Source organism: Callospermophilus lateralis, chromosome 8 (genome assembly GCF_048772815.1).
Source record: "Callospermophilus lateralis isolate mCalLat2 chromosome 8, mCalLat2.hap1, whole genome shotgun sequence".
Taxonomy (NCBI): domain Eukaryota; kingdom Metazoa; phylum Chordata; class Mammalia; order Rodentia; family Sciuridae; genus Callospermophilus; species Callospermophilus lateralis.
The window spans coordinates 53,863,916-53,884,089 of record NC_135312.1 but is presented as its reverse complement, the minus strand read 5'-3'; the positions used below and the strand labels follow the sequence as shown (position 1 = coordinate 53,884,089).

The 20,174-nt window shown below is 37.8% G+C and overlaps 1 protein-coding gene across 1 annotated transcript in view; it reads right to left on the bottom strand.

Moving 5' to 3' along the window:
* Positions 1-19,152, bottom strand: part of Slc4a4 (solute carrier family 4 member 4) — a 327,804-nt gene extending 308,652 nt beyond the window's left edge. Inside the window, exon 1 of the mRNA XM_076865382.2 lies at positions 18,523-19,152. The gene's annotated coding sequence lies outside the window, so the exon portion shown is untranslated. The remainder of the gene's footprint in view (positions 1-18,522) is intronic.
* Positions 19,153-20,174: the final 1,022 nt, after the last annotated feature.

The following is a 20,174-nucleotide window of genomic DNA, read 5'->3' as shown; positions in this document are numbered from 1 at the left end:
CAGAAGTAAAGATAAATTTCAAATTATCAAGGTCTTACCACAAACAGGTACTATTCTTAACATATACTACAGCATTTGATTTCCCACAAGTACCTGAAGAAATCAGTACTATTGTTATGCTGATTTTACAGATGAGGGACACAGGGATGTCAAATGAATTGTCCAAGACCACAATCATTAAGTGGCAAAGCTATGATGATCATCCAGTCCCATGCCAGAGCCCAAATACTAAACCACTACATGATGTGTCTCTGATAGATAACTATATAAAATCAATCAGGATCAAAAACCTATCTTTCTTAGTAATAATCAAAATAAATGAGAACTTCATGGGTGAAATGATTCAACCTCTGATTTCAATGAGATTCATGGATTTTATATAAATCTCAAGCCATTTATTCAATCCAAGGATCTCAGTTAATTGGGAGTTGTTGGTTTAATCTTCCTTGTTTATCTTCTAATACATATGCCAAGACTAAATATTTTTTAATTTTTTTATTGATTTTTTTAAATGTGACAGCAGAATGCATTACAATTTATATTACACATATAGAGCACAATTTTTCATATCTCTGGTTGTATATAAAGTATATTCACACCAATTCATGTCTTCATACATGTACTTTGGATAATGATGTCCATCACATTCCACCATCATTGCTAACCCCTGACAACTCCCTTCCCCTCCCACCCCTCTGCCCTATCTAGAGTTTGTCTCTTCCTCCCATCCAAGTCTAAATATTTTTACCAAACAATAACTGCTTATTGCAAATAACCAGTCTTCAGATTTCTGAAATTGATCAAAATTCTCTAAATTGTAGGCTTCTTTTTAGAAAAGCCTAAGTAAGGTTCAGGCATTATAAGTTAATGATTCTTAACCTTTGGGAGCCACAGAACTTTTGAAAATCTAATGAAAGCTGTGGATTCTAACCACAAGGTAAAAATGGATATATGAGTATAATTAAAATATAATTTCATAGTATTATTGAACTTCCATACCCTAAAGGCCAACCATGAACTTCAAGAAAAGTCCTAAGCCTAACTTTTTAGGCTTCTTGTTTTGCATATCTACTGGTTCTCTTTTACTGAAGTACTCCTATACTTATCAAGTTTCTGGAAGCCTAATGAGTTATAGTCTTGATCTTTTGTAAAATTTCTCAAAAAACATAATCTTATTTATAAAGATAAAATGATACAATTTTTTAGGACAACAGCTATATTGCTTTATAGAAAGCACAGTAGGAGTCAAAGAATATTTCTACCTCCTATATGATGAATTCTATCAAAAATCAGTGAGCAACTTTCCACAAATATGTCATCAAAGGACTCCACATCTAAAAGCTGGCTAAATTACAAATGCACACACACCTTCTTCAGATCTGATAGTAAGAAAGTCTCGTGACTGATTGTAGTTGAGATAAACCTGATTGTTACCTTTCCAAATTTAATGTACTGTGGTTAAATAGCCATGTTTGCGGTTTGACTTCATCATTGCACTTTTCTGATCTTTCCGATAATATTAGATTTTTTTAGAGGTGATGTCCTGGAGCTGATAGGTTCTCATTTCCTGCTGATATTTTATTTTACTACTTGAAGGGACAGTAGTCCATATTAAATATTAAATGTTTTGTATATGGCAAAGATTTAGCAATATCAAGAATACTTTGCCTGCATTCCACATATATGCAATATGTACATATATGAGATACATATGTATATATATCCAAATGGATATATGTATGTGTGTGTGTGTGTGTGTGTATCCTCCAAACAATGGACACAAAGTGTGTATGCATGTAAAGGGGTTTGTGTGTGTCTGTGTGTGTATGCACACAAATTCTGTGTATATTATCTAGGGGTTCGTGGGCCTCCCTGAAGCCCAGCTGTGAGCCCCAAGACCTCAAGATTAATAACCTATGCCTATGTTCAGTAAACAAGTGTGAACCAACATTTCTATGATTTCTAGGACTTCACCTCCTTAAAATGACAAAAAAGTCCAATTCTGCTCTACCTTCAAAGGTGTTAATCATACTCAAAGAAACTCAGCATTCATTTGAAATAATTACCACAGCGTTCTCTTTGTTATCTGGTGAGCTATTCAAAGCATAAAGGGATCAACTGCTCTCAAAGTAAGGTCCTGGATGTTTTCTGTTTCAAAGACTGAGAACCTGAGGGATGGATGGCCTTCAGAGTCTGCCACAGTGACTTCACTCTGAATCTCTCCAGAGAGCTAATCAGTAGACATCCTGACGCTGGCAACACAAACAAGCCAGGCATTAGTCTGGCTAATGTAGGTACTGTCTGGTAGGACACAGTCACTGCTCATCTTGTAAATTCTGACCCTCCTGCCTTCCTCGAGACCCTTGGCCTGCACTCATGGTCTCTCTTCTCAAACTCCTTTAACGTGTATCAACTCCAGTGTTACATCTGGTTGCTTTATTCTATGGTTAATGAATACAGGGTGCAGTTGGATAGGAGGGATAACTTCTAATGTTCTACAGCACAGTAGAGTAACTGCAGTTGACAACAATTAACTGTATATTTCAATATAGGTAATAGAGAGGATTTTTAATTTTCTCAACACAAAAAAAATGAGTGAGGTGTTGGACATGCCCACTACCCTGATCTGATCATTACATACTGTATACATGTATTGAAATATCACTCTATGCCCCATAAATATTTATAATTATTTTGTGTCAATTTTAAATTTCTAAATAAAAATAAATTAATATCTTTCATAGCCTTTCTTGTTATCTAATTGTTTAATATAAGTTCATCGTCGATATATGCCATATAGCTCAAATCATCTGTCATACACTATTAAACATACATACAGTCTACATTCATTGTTCCTCAGACTCCAAGATTAAGTTAGAGCTACAAACACTACTATTTGAAAGATTCGTTTCTTTAATTTATTAAAGGCATTTTTGAAATGTGACTTTTGGTCACTTAGAGTTGTTCTTCATAGTTCTACAAAGTTTCCCAAATTCTGGATCTAACAGGTAAGAAGAACTTATACTAATTGCAAATACTATATTTACCAATATTTTCTATTCCAATTTAAAAAAAAAAACTAGCATTTCAAAATGATGAGCAGGCAAAAGTGAGATGAAAGTGAAATCCATCTGGAAACAAGAAGAAAAGAAAATTTTCAAAATTTCAACATCCTTGGTTACTTTTCCCCTGACCCTGTGATTGGAAACCAGGACAACACTGAAAGAGCAGGTCACCTTGGAAAGCAAAGACACCTCTAAAAATAAAAATCAGCATTTCCAGGTTCTGCCATAATGGTTTCCTGGTACACAGAAAGACATGCCTGCTATTCTAACCCCACATGGGGGTTGTGGCAATTAATTATTCAACATTTGGAAAGTGCTTTGAAGATAAGATGCTAAGTGCTAAAAATCACCATCAATTTTCAGCAAACCACATTTAAAGTGAACTCACCAGGTTTATTGTTGGAAACTGAACCATTAGTATAAGTCCATATTTTCTTTTTCCATTTCATTTAGACCATTAGACCAAATAGCCCACACCCATATGGGACTCTCCTTCACTTTTGGTCAATCTTTAAGGGTCCTGTGGGTAAAACACTAGTGTTTGATTTTTGAAGAAAATGAAAATTCTTTTTTTTTAATTTTTTTTTAGTTGTAGATGAACACAATATCTTTATTTATTTATTTTTATGTGGTGCTGAAGATTGAATCCAGTGCCTCACACATGCGAGGCAGGCACTCTACCACTGAGCTACAGCCCCAACCCAGAAAATATAAATTCTAATAATGTGGTTTTTCTGGAATTTATATAGAGTTTGCTTATTAGTTGCCCTTCCTCTTCTGTCTATTATTTAAGTTATATAATAAACAGTGACTTTACTAAACACTTCATTCGTACAACTTTCTAAGTAGTTAAAATCCAGTTTATATTTAAGCAAACATTATTTTATGTGTCCATGCCTGCTTAACATGTACAAGTTAAATGAACAATCTAAGAACTAATTACACTTTATACTCGAAATGAAAGTAACAAGCTACTCATAAACATAAAAAATGCTTGAATAGACAAATTTTTCATATCTGTAATATATTCTATTTTGCATATATTTATTTTAACTCATAACTATGGCCTAAGATTAAGAATTTTTTCTTACCAAGTATAACCAAAGCCCATATAAAAACCCACTTGCATTCATGGAAGGAAGAAAAGGAAGGAAGGAAGAACAGGAGAATGGAAGGATGGAAAGAAAGAAAAAATAAAGGCATTAGGCAAATCCACTGCAAAGCTGTAACTATGGTCCACCTGGGATTAGATACAGAGTAGAAATCATTCTCTCCTATGTTCATTTTGAAGACAATAAATAACTCTGTCCAAAATACTAGTTTTTATTTCATACTTCCTGCACAGTGAAAGATTATCTATACAAATGTCATAATTACATGGCTTTGAGAATTAAAAGGTATCCTGACATAATCTTATTGGACATGGACTTGTTTCCCATCAGATCAGAGTCAACATTTTTCTAAAAAGAGGGTTTATTATTCTAATCCTCAATATGAAACTTTAAAAGTCGTCTTTGCTTTTAAAAAGGTTTTGTTACATGATGAATGATGAGTTTTTACCACTCATCATACTTAAACATGAATACATTTTTACACATCTCTTGGTGGATCTTCAATATTTTACTCCTCCCAAGCCCTCTCCCCAATCAAATGTGGAAGAGAAATCTCAAATGTGTTAGACATTCCTAATCTCAGTAGGAAAAAAAAAATTGCTGGATGCTCAAGTAAGATTTCCATTAGATTCCTGACTTACACCACTATGGAATTCTGCACAGAATCCACAAAAGACTACTCAACTCAAAAATAGAGTAAATGTCAAAGAGGGTTAAGCTAAGCTAAAATTTCTCATTGACTCAGTTTGATGTTTAATACAATCCTCATCTTCTAAATATTGTTGTATAATAAATATGAAGATACAATTATTTTTCATGATTCAGTTCTAACATTCTCATTTCTTTAAAAGAAATTAAGCACAAGTAAATGAAATTAAAACTAAGGAGAAAAATGTATTCAAGGAAGGCCTTTTTAAAAAAATCTTTCAGAGGAGGTGTCATTACTTCTTCCACTCTGCTGGCTAGGGTGTGCCAATAATGAATATTGGTACAAACATCAGGAATATGCACTCTGTTATAAAATGCTTTTGACATGTTTCTTAACTGTCTCTAATGTAAACAGTACAATTAAATAGTCCTTTAAAAACAAATAAGCTTACCTTATTGGGAAGAAGGCACTTCAAATAAAGCATTTTGCACCCATTCAAATATGAAGGAGACAAAAGTTGTCCAGGGAAATTAGCCATGTCCTCAAGTGAATAAGAAATGAATTGGCAGAGGCTGAACCTCCATGAGAACATTACTTTGAATCAAAACCAAATTTCTAAAACACTCCAGGTGATCTGCTTTATATTTATGGAATTTAAATACTGAAACACTGAAAAGAATTATTCTGGAATGTTTAAGAAGAGAAGCAATTTAATTAAGTGACAATGTTATCTTTATTGATTTTATGGGGTCATGTTTAGATCTAGAACCAGAGAGGTAGGTAAGGCACAGACCAAGACTATAAAGACCTTTGTCACTGTCCTTTCAGGGAGCCTCAGCTCAGCTCAACAGCAGCAAATGGACTGACTCCATGTCAACTGGGGAATTACTCTCTATATTTCTTTGAGAGACTAAGAACTCATGCACACGCACGCACACACACACACACACACACACACACACACACACATATCCCCAAAGATCCCATCCTTTGTAAATCTAAATCCTCCTTCAACTTTCATCATCAGTAATTTTTTATTACTCCTTGTGCATCTTTCCAGTAAAAATTAAAAATGTAGGGGTTGGGGTTGTGGCTCAGCGGTAGAGCACTTGCCTAGCACTTACGAGGCCCTAGGTTCGATCCTCAGCACCACATAAAAAATAAACAAACAAATAAAACAAATATATTAAAAATTTGTTTAAAAAAATAAAAATGTAAATAGTATCAAAACACATAATACATTATTTCTTGTTAATATGATATCAGGTGTTTTGCTCTTATAAAGAAAATCAGAAAAAAATAACAATGAGAGCATTAGCTTTCAAACTTATAAAAGAGCCACATTATAAGGGAAAGGCAGGAGTGATAAAGTCTGGTATGGTCTTAAAAACTAACACCTAACTTACACATACTATGTACTCTGCATTTTTCTAAGCATTAGCTGCTTCACTTACTAAAGTCCTAGGAATTAAATGAGGCAGGTTCGGATGAAGAACTGAAGCCCACAGTCACCAGTCACAAGGCACTACATATCTGGATGCTGTGCAGTGTTGCCCTAATCTCCCCTCCAGAACTCAGGTGCTTCCCTGGATAGTATGCATTCTGGCTGAGCTCAGACTTGCTCTATAAATTACCTTAGTCAAAGAGTCATCTGACCTAAGGTCACACCCCCTGGCCAAAGGCAGCTCACACTGTTTGATGTGGGGTATAGGTGGGGCAACTCAAGGGTCTCCCCCAGCTCCAGAGCACCTGGTGGGATCAACTGAGGTCTCAATTGCTATTGTCTCACATTCCCCTTTCTCTGGGCCCAATCCAACTTTCTTCACTTCCCCGCTGGTATTGTTCCTCCACACAAGTCCCAATAAACTTCCTGTACAATCTCAGAAAGCACTTCATAGGGAAACCAGCCTAAGTCAGTGATAAGAGCAGGATTCAAGCCCAGACCCTCTACCTTCAGGGTCCATGCTCTTAACCAGGGAAACACCAACACCCACTGAGGAGTCAGAAAACAACCCTGACAGGCCTCAAAAGCCTGGGGCTACAAAGAGGTCTTCGTAACAATAACAAATTTGCTGCATGACCGATGGTTCCCAGCAACCTTCTCAGTCCCTCACATGTGCCTGGGGTCTATCAGCTGTACTCAATACCCATCCTTTCACAGCCTTCTACTCAGGCATCTTGATTGATGGCATGGACCACTTAAAATGCCACATTCCTGCCCAGGATACATTTATCCACTCTTTTGTTTATCGTTTGTGTTGTAAAGAGGGTGTCATTGCTGTGTTTACACTGATTAAGGCATAACAATATGGGACATGTACAGTGACAACAGCACCATGCATCTTCAGTCCTGAGATCCTCTCTGAATATATAATAAAGATCAAGACAGATGAACAAAAGAAAAAATTACATCCAATATGTCATTAAGACAGGAGATGAGTGCGTACAATTCATTTTGAAATGATGTACATCAAAAAACGTTTTAAGAGAATTTTAGTTTGGACACTTAATTAGGTAAGTTTCAATAATCAGAAAATTCTACTAAAGCAAATACTTCATCCTTCATTGCAAATAAACATCCCACTCCTGCAATTTAAGCAGACAAGTTCACAATTTCCCATAATCACGTTCCTCAAAATATGATTTCCCCTTCTTTAATTCCACAGATTCTTCCTGGTACCAGCAGCCCCAGTGCAGGCACTCACATCATCCCTCACTGACCCTGAACCATCAGGGTTCCATTGGATCCCATATCCGTAGACAACCACCTTAGAAGTGAATCCTTCACTTTGTACACAAGATGAAGACGTTATTCCTCCAGATTCTAACTCAAGCAGCAAACTGTTTGAAGCCTGACCACATGCTCTAATCTTTTTTCTGCTACTCTGGTTTTTATATAAAAGACACTATATTGCTCATATGCTGAGTCCATCCATCACAGAAGCAAAAGCTGCAAGCCAAATGGGAATATATAGCACTGGACTCTCCAAGCCTTCTGTTTAATTTGTGAACATAGTATTACATGGGAGAACGTTATACAACACAATGATTTTTAAACCTGTACCAAATAAAACATTTCATTTTTCTGGGAAACCAGACATTTCAGATTAGCAGGATTATCTCAAATGAACCCAGAAACCAAAGTACTGGTTTCAATCCAGAAATAATATCCGATCTCACTTTATCAGTACTAAGGTGGACTTGATTCAGAGAAATTTTACAAGGTGGTTTAAGTGCTCATTTAATAATCTCAAGTGTAATGATGCATATTCACTAGTGGAGCTGGTCAAGGTCAAGAGCTGAGATAAGACTTACTGGAGCAAGTAACCTCTTCAGGAACTGAAATGTGGGGTCAGACTCACAATCTTCTAGACCAATATTCAGTGACATCTGATAGCAATATCAATTGACAGGAAATTCTCTACCAAACAATAAATGACTTGAACAATGCTCTGTGAAAAGAGAATAACCCTGTGTAAAAAGACCCAGATAAAGAGAGAACAGCAACCAAGAGATTAAGTCTATTTATCAAATATGACAATCTTCTTTTTTAAATTGTATAAATATGTAATTCACCTAAAGATTTACTCTGGACCATCTGTTGAAGAAGCCAGTTTCTCTTCTCGGGGTGAAAAGCAGCTCAAATAAATACCAACTATGTAAACTTAAACTTTTCTATTTATGCTAAACCTAATTCTCTGAGTTATACGTGGTATTCCTTGTTCTGACATTCTTGGATCTGCAGGAAATGTTCATGATATTGTAGGCTTCAGTGAATCTCCCTTCAGATTTCAGACATCCTTGTTCAAGACCATAAGCATTCACATAGCTCTCTATTATTCTACAAAAAAAAAAAAAATCTCATCTATATTTATGATGTGCAGTGTGCTTTTCAAGATCTTTCCAATTATGTCTATCTTGAGGTGCAGGCCCAAACTTTCAAGGTTCAAACACCTAGACAAACCTGAACTTAAAGTTCAAACTCCTAGACAAACATACTCATAGCCTTTAAAAACCCCTATTAAGAAATATAATTGAACTCAAGAATGTGTTTGAGTGTAATATACATCAATGAAACATTTAAATGTCATTGAAAATATTATTACATATGTAATCTATAAAACACCTATTCTAAAACATCTCAATATATCATATATTCATATATATTTTGTTAGGCAAATTAATATACACCTAAAAGAGATATTTCATACGACAATATTCTCTTAAGTGTATATAAAATCCATTATTATCACTGTGCACTAACATCTGTACTATAAAAGAGTTCCCTCACTCAATAATATTTGTAGCATGTCTTCCAAAGACTTTATGGGAACAACATCTGGATTTAAAACCCCTAGTTCAATATGATCAATATAAAAAATAAGAAGCTAGAGTTGTGGCTCAGTGGTAGAGCACTTGCCTGGCATATGTGAGGCCCTGGGTTTGATCCTCAGCACCACATATTAATTAATTAAAGATTCATTGGCAACTAAAAAAAATGTTAATAATAATTTGCATGCAGAAACACCAAATTCACATCTTTGTGAATTTGGTAAATGACCAAAGTGAATGACTCCTCTTTGCCTTCCACATGGGCATCTTTTCAAATGACACAAACAGTAGGAAAGTCTAATTCTGCAGTCTTTAAATCATTGTTTCATATATATACATATATAAATATGCATACACATATGTACATATACATACATATATGAATCACTGGTTATGCAAGTATGTTTATATATGTACTTAGTGATTAATGAATAAGTACAAGTATTTCTTCAGAGATAACATAAAATACATAATCTATATAAATCTATATAATTATATAATGTATATAAATCTTTTTAGGTAAAGCCTTTTAGGAATCTTAAAAGTGGTATCCATTGGGGGAAGCTGGGTAAAGGGTATGAAAAAATTCTACACTATATTTTTACTACTTCCTGTGAATCTATACCTATTTCAAAAATAGATTTCTTTAAAAAACTGCTACCAACTCATTTTTAGTCTTAAATAAATAAATTAAGTACAATTATGTCCAATTTTGAGAACAAGTAAAATACAGTCATATCAAAATAGGTTAATTTATCTAGGGAACTCTAACATACCACAAACTCTAATAACAAAGTTCCTCCCAAAGGTTACTGGATTCTAAACTTCATTACATCAAATTTCACAAGAAATGTCTGAAAGTCCTGAGAGCAATGATCCACAGCTACCACACCAGGGGATCACAGCCAGAAGAAGTTGAGTTAAGATAAAGTTGGGTGAGATAAATGGGCATCTCTGATAGGTCTGTCATGATTTTTAAAGTGACTACATATCATTCCATTAAGTATTTTGTGCTATAGAATATGCTGGCCACTGTGAAGACCACAAAAGAGAAGCTCAAGAAGATTGAGGACCCACACAGTACAGGAGGCCAACATGAACACGTGAAATAGTTAAAGGGCAGTGCAAAGCAGTAAGCACTAAAGTGATCAATTACAGTACGGAATTCACTGCCTAAAGTTTTGGCAGCAAAAACATTTCAGTGCTTGAACTATATTTTCTTCTGATGTTTTTGGACGAATGCTTTTGTTTCATTTCTTAATGCATTTTTCAAGGGAAATTATCTGATCTCATTTATCTAAATCGTTTGAGACATTTCCTATCCGCCTTCTCTCCTTTCCCTGGCAAAGAAGCTCAACTTGTAAAAGTGCAAACGTGTGAGCTGTGTGTTTCTGCTTAATCTGTTAATGCTCAGCAATTTTCTAAAGGCGATTGTAATCAGTACTTTAGCAAACTCCCTACCATGAGGCCCTATTCTCTGCTAACATCATGAATGCTCATCTCACATTCCTAAGGACACAGTCTCCAGAGGTCAAAGGAATGAAGGAATTTGCAGAGCAGTTCAGCTGTGATGTCCTGCTGCAGCTGCAGTCATGCCACACATGATGGAAGGGTCTCAGAGGTGTAGGCATCAACACTCAAGGTTCCATTAAACTTTCAGTCCAACTGATAGGCTCCCTGAGTCCTTGCATGCTTCACCAAGTAACAGTTTCAGGACTTCATTCTCAGTTCATCTGGGATGGAGGGTGCAAAACCCTGATTTAAGTACACTAGTTATATTCCAAAAGGCCTTATAAACAACAGATTTCCATGCTGAAGAGCACAAGAAATGAAAGAGCTAATCCTGTTTCTTTTTGATATCAGTTCAGATACTATAATTGATATGATCCTACTCTTTCAACAATTATCTTTCCCTAAATCCATAATACCATTTTTTTAAGTCTTATGGGCTGAATGGACACCAAAATGAGAAGCCTTGTTTCTAGCCTTAAATAAAGCAATATCCAGACATGCCTGGGTGCATTTGTTTTTAAATGACCCAGTTTAACTTCTTGAAGGAATGTAATCACCCAGAACAAAAGATGAGGTTTTTCTGAAAGTCACTATTTTTAAAATAGTAGTCTAACAAGACTCACCATAATTGCCCTTTGTATTTATTTCAATTTTCCATAGCATTATGTCTGTAACAGAAAACAAAGCCTGTCTGCCATACCAGATGATTCCATTTTCCACTACATCAGCTACATTTGGGTCAAGCCCACAAGAGGTACACTACCTAAAACGTAAATGACCTTCTACCATGTTGTCTGACATGTTATCCTGAAGGAACATGTTCAGTCCCTGGATACCACAAAATAGTTGTACTCAAATGATGAGAAAAAATTAACCACCAGCTCTATAAATAAATAAATAAATACATAAACAGCTCAAATACAAAAAAAAAAAAAAAAGATATCAGTCTTTGGGTAAGAAAATCTAATTAGATTTCCACATAAAAATCCAAGTTCCTTTTACCACAAGTCTGGTTTTGCAAGAATAGTTGTTATTGTTTTAAAAAGCACCATGTAAACCTCCAAAAGAAAAATAATATAAATTTTAATTCTATTTAATTTTTTAAATAAAATTAATATGCCATTTAATCATTTTTCAGATAAAGAAAAACAGCATCACAGAGTCAAGCCAATAGCTGAGAAACAGACCTTTCAAAGGGTTAAAAATGGTTGACTCGAACAAATGTTTGTAACGGAGTATGCTGCCCATTTATTTTCATATTATAATCAACATATCTGAGAAATGCCTTACGCATCCTAAACTGGAAAGGCTCTATTCAAGCTTCAGTTTTCAGCTATTATTCATCCTTAAAAGTTCAATTCTAGATGAAACATGGTTTCCAAGGTATCAGCACCAAAGAACCCACCACAACATATTAACTCTGGAAATTTGTTGGCCAGCATTCTAATTATAGAAGCTAAAAATATTCAGCATGTAGGCTTTGGGGGATCACCCATGGAGTGAAGAGCAGTGTAATCATTTTCAAGGGTTCTCCAGGTCTGGCGTGTGTTACTTGGGGGCACAGATTTAATATGAACTATATAGTGAAATGGGTGATCTCAAACTGCTGGCTATTAGACTCAATTTCTCAATCTAATGTTTGATAAGCCCTGTTCCCTACTCAATTTTAGCAATAAAAAAGTACAAGTCCTAGAGGAGGGAAAAATGGAAAACACAGTTTGAGTCACTCCGATTAAGAGCTTTTAAGAAAGATGCTTAAATGAGTTGTTCATTCATTCAGCCAACGAACATTTACTAGTATGCCAGGAATTGTTCTCAGTGGTGGCACAATTCAACCCAAGAAAAAAAGAATGGTGTAGAATCCAACAATAATAATAACTACCATATGTATAGCTGTTTACAGTTATAAACAAGGTTTCATAAGGATCACCACTGGTCCCTTGTAACTCCTTTGTGAATTAGATTTTACCAATATTTTAATAATGAAAAATACAAATACAGATGATTTTTTTAAAAATCAACTAGTAAAATAAAAGAGCTGGATCTTCAACGCACATACCCTCCAAATGCAAATCTCCATCAGTCATTGTGCATACAACATTACAAGATGCTCTACTTTTGTGTTAAGCACAAGGACGTGTTGTCTGGGTTTTGTTGTTGTTTTGTTTTGTTTTGTTTTTTGAGTCATGTTAAAGCCTTTTTGTAGATTTTCAACTTTTAAAGGACAGGGTTTCATAGATCTAGACTATGACAGTTACAAGTTCAAATGTTTCTAATCTCTTTATTCACTTATTAGATGAAAGCAATGGTGAATGAGTTTGCCTGTTAGCTGAGTTTTCTAAATAAACAAGAGAAATTAACTCCTTGGGTATTAAAACCTCCCTTACTTGGGATAAAATATTGGACAAAATCTTTATGAGCAAAAAAAAAACCTGAATGACTTACACAAAGAGTATAACCAATAAACATTTGAAATGGTAACATGAAAATGCAAGTTAAAATCAGCATCAGCACAGTAGATAGAACAAGTAGATCAGGAGGAGGAAGAAGCAGAGGAAAGGGAAGGTACCAGGGAAGGAGGCTGATCCAATTATGTCAAGTACATGCACAAATATGGCACAATGAACCCCACTGTTAGGTATCATTATGATGCACCAATAAAAGAAGAAAAAAAGAATGTGATACAACTATACATATACCAGTATAGCTAAAATTAAAAAGAAAATACCAAGTGTTTGTTAAGGAGACAGACAAAACTCTTAATACAATGCTGATAGGAGTGTGAATTTGTACCAACTTTGAATAAAGATGCCATCTACTAAAACTGACGCAGCAGTTCAACGCACAGCACACACAACTGAACTTCTCACATGTTTACTAAGAGACATACACAAGAATATTCACAGCAGCATAATTTCTAACAGCCCAAATCTGGAAACAACCTATAGGTCCATCAAGAATGAAATGGATAAATACATTGTGGAATTCTCATAAGGTGAAACAAGATAGAGCAATAAGAATAAATTTTGTGAGACTCCTCCTGGTTGCTTCAAACCATTCCTTCACAGAAAACAAGGATGAGTCTCACACACATAATGTTTACCAAAAGAAAATGGATACAGAAGGAGGGAGGGAGGAAGAATAGAAAGGAGAAAGGAAGGGAGAAGAGAATACAGTAAAGTAGTGCTATCAGTTCTACACCTAAATAGTCCTTAACCACCCCACTTTAGTTCTTTACTTCTGTTTCCAGTACTTTGTCTAACTCTTCCCTTTCTACCAAGCTGTCCTATGGCTCTTTCAATGTTTTCCAACTATCTACCAAATCAGCCCATTTCTGTCTTCCACTTTGCAATGACTGTTTACTATGAGAGCAGAGACCCTATTATCTATCCTATTAGAATTTATGTGTGTTAAGATTAAGACTCTGAGAAATCTCCTAAGAGTGAAGTGAGTCCTCTTTAATGTATGTCCCTTTTTTGCCCTCTATTTTGCCTGCTTGGAGATTTTTTACTGAAGAACATGTTAAATAAATGCTTTACGAGATTCTATCAGTGACTGCTAGATCTCCAGACTGAAGCTAGAATTAACCAACCCAGAAGCCCAGGTCCCTCAAGTGTACTTATTTGCAAATAGTATAGAGGAGAAGATTATTCAGTGAGTACATTAACAAAAACATAAAGAAACTGGCTGGGGTTGTGGCTCAGTCGTACAGCATGTGCCTATCATGATTAAGACACTGGGTTCTGTCCCTAGCACCACATAAAAAAACTAAATAAACAAAATAAAAGTATTGTGTCCATCTATAACTAAAAAATATTGTTTAAAAAAAGTAAAGAAACTAACAATTGAAGACATTATAAGCAGCTTTTCTAGTTGTGTCACTTACAGAACACAACAGTTTTAAACATAGTACATCCCCTTCTTAGTTTGCATTTTTAATCATTTTTATTTTTTAAAAAAAACCCAAAAGTATAATATTTATGTAGAGTTTTTTTAAGGTTTCTAAGATAGAAATTCAAGTTAATTGAGAAAATCCTTTTTCAACACAATTATCCACAAAGGAGAAAAAAACCCAAAATATAAGTTGGTGGTTATTTATTTCCTTTAATATCCTAATTTCATATAACTGTTTCTTGTGTGAATTCTACATGAAAAAAAAACACTATTAGTTCTCAAGATTGGAGCTAATATTGGTATACACAAACTGAAAAATATTTACTAACTAGCAAAACACCCTCGTCATTCCAGAATCTGAAATAAAGTCAAGGCAAGTGGGCGCTGCTGCTGAGTAGAATGAACAGAGGGGAATGGAGACCATCACTTTACAGCATGATAAACTTTTATTTTCTCGAGTGTTTTCTGCTGTGACTAAATGGACATTTGTCCATTTCATGACACTCATTTAATTATGTATCACTAGTCAAAATATAACACGTCCTTTTTTATATCCACGAATAATTTTCTCTTAAGTTCAAGAAAAGCAAACAAAGTTCTCTGTGCCTTAATTTCCTCATCTTCTTACTAAACATAATAATCCCTTGCATCTAGTCCATTGTGAAGAAAGAAGAACAAGATTTTGGTTCATGCAAACAACTCCAGATGAGCTTGGTTTCACCATTACTATTTCTACCACACCTTTTTGAATACATAACTTGGTTCAGAGGTAAGTAAGACAATATATTAAGGAGTAAAATTATAAACATAATGAAGAAGACTAGAAAAAAGTTTTCTCTCTTATTTGCCACAGTAAATTAAACAAAGCCATTACCATTTATACCTTCATCATCTCTCTGATGCCTGTTTGAAATGCCATTGCACTGAAACTAGAGAAATGCACAAAATTCATTGCCTCAAAATCATCATGACAATAGCAAGTATGCCTTGAGCTAAAATAAAACTGGCCACCTGTACTAATTTGTGTGTGTGTGAGTATATGTGTAAATGCACATTAGACAGAACAAATGAGCAAAAGGGAATCCATCTCTACTACTGTAAAAATAACTAAAGGCAATCATTACTAAGGATATGAAATACCTTCATGTTAGGACAGTAGCATATTTTCCAGTTGGTGACATATCATATCAAGTGTTTAAACACTGGAAGAAAGGCAATATGTATTTGTAATTCAGCTTAGACCAGACCTTATATGAAAAAAATTATTCTCTTCTTCCCCTACAAAAAACATTCCTACAAATGCAAAAGTAGTAAGGTCTACTTTTGTAGTCTCACAAACTTCTTGGATGTTCCATAACTACCCATTTTGCTAAATAATTCCCTATAAATTTCATAAATTATAAGTCATCCTAGGAAACAGCATCATCTGTGGTCTGTGTTCTGCTTCTAGCTTCCTTTGTACTGCTTCCTTCCATTTAGCCATCAAAATAAATAAATAAATAAACTGCTTAGAAAGTTTGGTCATCATCAGATTTTCCTCTTCTCAGTCTGTTCTTCCCAATACCAACCTTATTACCTAAAACTCCTGTTTTAGAGTTTATTCCTATTGTATAAAATGAACACAAAGAAACTTCAAGTAACAAGCTGATGATGAGCCTCATCACATTTCAGTGTGGGTGAATTCTCTTAGGACTCCTCTCCCCTAACAGTAGTAGTCCTCCTGGACTGCAGCGCCCTCAGAGGCAGGCAGAGAAACCTGATTATCTCGATGATTCACCAGCTAACGTGTGTTATTTCCTTTCCTTAAGTGCTGTTTTCCTTTAAGATGTAAGCTATGGCCAGACTATCTTGCTTGCTATCAGAACAAGGGATCAGAACCTCAAAATTGTACTTGCCAGAGCTCAGTAAAAAATGAGATTACTACCAAGGCATGCTGAATGTTGTCCCAAAGGTTACCTGATGTCTATCCCATTTTTTCCTCTAAATACAATTGCCTTTCACAAGATATTTTTGTAAATCCAAAAAATAATGACACTAACATTTAAAGTTATTTTATGGTGACAAAGGAACTTAAAAAATATATCACTAGAAGATAGAGTACAATCGGATTGGCTAAAATTATATATACATCCCCAAAACAGCAAACGACACCTCATTTGAAAAAAAAAAAAAAAAAAAAAACTCATTTTTAGAAGCACTCAACCACAAATTGTTAAGGGTTTTTTTAGAAGTTTTCTCAAACATACCTAGAACTATCAAAATATTCCATCTTATCCTTCCCACCTCTACCCTATAAATGCCCTACAACTCAATCAACAGTTCATAAAAGTACTATTTTCCCATGTCTATCTATACATGCAAAAGTTTTATGTCATTTTACCTAGATACTCTAAAGTTAGAACAATTCAGTTGCAAGAATTAACACAGAGACCTGAATCCTATCACTACTTTTAACTTTAAAATGAAAGTAAAAGTTTTTTTCTCAGTAATGAAAGCTATAGAAAAATAAAGACACATTTCCTTTGAATGAAGTTATACTAGTACCCTCAATCTAACTACAAAATGACTATGAAATTATTTAAATGTTAATAGGATAGATGCAAGGAGGAATTCTTAGAAACAATTTCAAAAGACATTACATTGGCAAAAAAAAAAAAAAAGTCTGTAAATACTGCCCTGCATGGAAGACTCTATTCAAAGTCAGAATGAAAATAAACCCTAATAGGCAAAATACACTTTAATTCAGGTACTATTCCAACTGTAAGTCTCAGATACAAAAAGGAGGGAGGAGGAAGTACAGTACAATGCAGTGCCTCTTAGGAAAAAGCAGTTCCAGAGTTGAGACAAAGTGTGTTTAGTACAGTCCAGTGTCCATGACTTCTAATTAGGAGCAACTTTCTCCAGCACAGAAGTGAAAATGGGAGAAGTGGGAGGGTAATTCAAAGCGCTTACTGAGCTTCAGTCCAGACTGGGAAGTTTGCTGCAGGCAATTGTGCTAAGGTAGGGCCTTGAGAAGGAATAAAGGGTAGAAAAAAGTTTTACCAAGAACTGATAAATGCTCTACAATGTTGGTATAGAAGTAAAACTGCTTTCTTCTACATCTTTCATAAGTTCAGGGTTTTTCTTTTGTTCTTTTAAGAACTTTTTCCTTTGTAGTGCTTGCTGCAGACTACTTATGTAGTTCCCAATTCCTGCCTTCCTTTAGTGACTATTACTAATAGACTGCCAAAGGCTGAGTGAAATGCACTTAAGAAGAAAGAAATCACCTATCTTTGCCAAGATGCACATGCTGCCCAGTACCTGAGGAAGAGCTCTGCTGTCGCTGGCCAAGAGAAATGCCAGTTTAACCTCTGCCTCCTCCTTCCAAATCCATTGCAAATAAATGTGTATGTGCCACTTGCAGAGAATCTGCCTGACTCACCCCCACTGTCTTCAGCGTGCCAGAGATGTGAATGCTCGGTACAGGAGCGGTCAGTGAAGTGGGGGCCGCGGCCTCGGTGGCAGTGAGTTCCCCAGGCTTCCCCCTCCGATGTGTCTGGGTATGTGTCCCCCGCCCTCAGGCAGGTGCCTGGCCGCACTGCGACCACCCAGGCTCACGGGAACACACGTGTCACTGCGTCCGAGCCAGCCGGCCGCGCACACTGGCCCCACAATCCTAGTAACAACATCCAGTTATGCGGAGGGGGCTAGGCGGTGGGAGGGAACAAGACCACCACAACTCTCCCTGTAAACGCTAAGAAGCGGGGGGGAAAAGTACTTTTCCGCGGAAGCAGCCTGCACACGTCTCGGGAGCCCAACCCAGGGGATGCCCGGCCCGCAACTGACCTCTCTCTCCTCCCCCGAGCGCGCCGAGGCCGCCTGAGCGCCCTCCAGGACCGGCCCTCAGACCCCCGCTTGCCACCGTGGTGAGCTGGGGACTTGGCCGACCCACCCGCGGTTGCTCCGGCCGGGTACTTACCTCCTGGGATCCGGCTTCCGTCGTTCCTCCAGTTTGGCGGCGGAGTGTGTGGCTGCAGCGGCCGCCGCCGCCGCCGCTGCCGCCGCCGCCGCCGCTTTCGCTGCCACCACGGCCGCTGCCGCCACCAAAGCGCTGCCCGGCGCGCCGCCGGGGTTGGAGGCTGGGGGCCCGCGGGGTCCTGGGAGGCGTGGGCCCGGCGCGCGGCGGCGCAGAGCCGGGGGAAGTTGTCGGTGCGAGGCACGGAGCGATCGGGACGCGAGTCACCCGCTCCCAAGTAGTCACAACTTTGCCGCCTGGGTGGGTGCGCGCTCTGGGGCAGAGAGAGGTGAGCGCGACAGAGCGGGGCGAGGGCGCTGAAGCGGGAGGGTCTTCGAAGCAAGCTCCCCTAGAACCTGAACTTCCCGGGAGGAAGCAGGAGAAGGTGGCGCGGGGGGCGGGGGAATGTCTACACCGCCCGCGTGGTGCGGGGCGAATGAGGGTGTAAGGGCGCGGGCGTCTACTCTACTTTGCCTCCTGCAGCTCCTGCATATTTATGGGGATCTCCGATGTAACTGCCAGTAGCTAACACTGCAGCAGAGGTGCCCAGTCCGGGCGCCCCTCGGCAACAAACCGGGAATCGGGGAAGGCGGCAGCGACTGTGCCGCGAGCGCGAGCCCGCGATCCATATTTAAAGCCGCGAGTGGCCTCGGCCGGCCCCCTGCCCTGCCCTCGCTCGCTCCCGCCCGCCTGGCCCCCACCTCTCCCAGCCGCCGCTCGGCGTCAGCCGCCTGGGCATCCGCGGCGGCTGGGAGGGGCCTCGCGCCGCGCCGCCTCCGCTGGGGGCTCGGGCTCTGCGCGCCGCACCCGCCTGCAAAGGACCCAGCACTGGGGTCGCGACCGGCCTCCCTCGCCTCCCAGGGTTCTTTCTCCCGCGACCTTAGCGGGCTGCTAGCTCCGTCGTACTTTTGAGCCCTACTCCAAAGAGTTCCCTGCTGGGGAGAGCCTGAAGTTGCAAGCATTTCCCAGCCCCAGATCATTCTTGAAGCTACTTTATAAAACTTGAAGTGTATTGGAAGGTAGAGTACTGCCAGCACCCAGTATAGGCAACATTAAATCTTCAGCAAAGGATGTCTGGGCACATCGCGGTTCTCAGGCTTGACCTTCGTTTATGTCACTAATTGCTTCTGTCTTCTTCTGGAGTTAGGATTCCTAACACTCTTAGTCATCCAAGTGGGGGTTCTTGAAATTTCAAAATGATCATGACTATTTACTCTGTTCTCAAGTCCAATTAATGAGATTTAAGTACCCTTTGCCAAGCAAATAATAATAATATCACATCAGTGACCCAGCACCATTATGATCAGTTAAGTAAGCCATTAAGATATGAACAGACGGTTGGGCTTGGGTGGTGGCTCCGTGGTAGAGCACTTGCCTAGCACGTGTGAGGCACTGGATTCGATCCTCGCACCACATAAAAATAAATAAATAAAATAAAGGTATTTCAAAAGAGATGAACAGACTGGCAACACAGACACAATCTAATGTTCTGAAAACTGCTACAAAGTAGCCACTTAATGGATTTGAGCCACAATGTATGATTCAAGTGCATATGAATTTTTTTATTAATGCACATTATATATGTTTGGAGGTCACTGATCAAACCGCACTTTCAA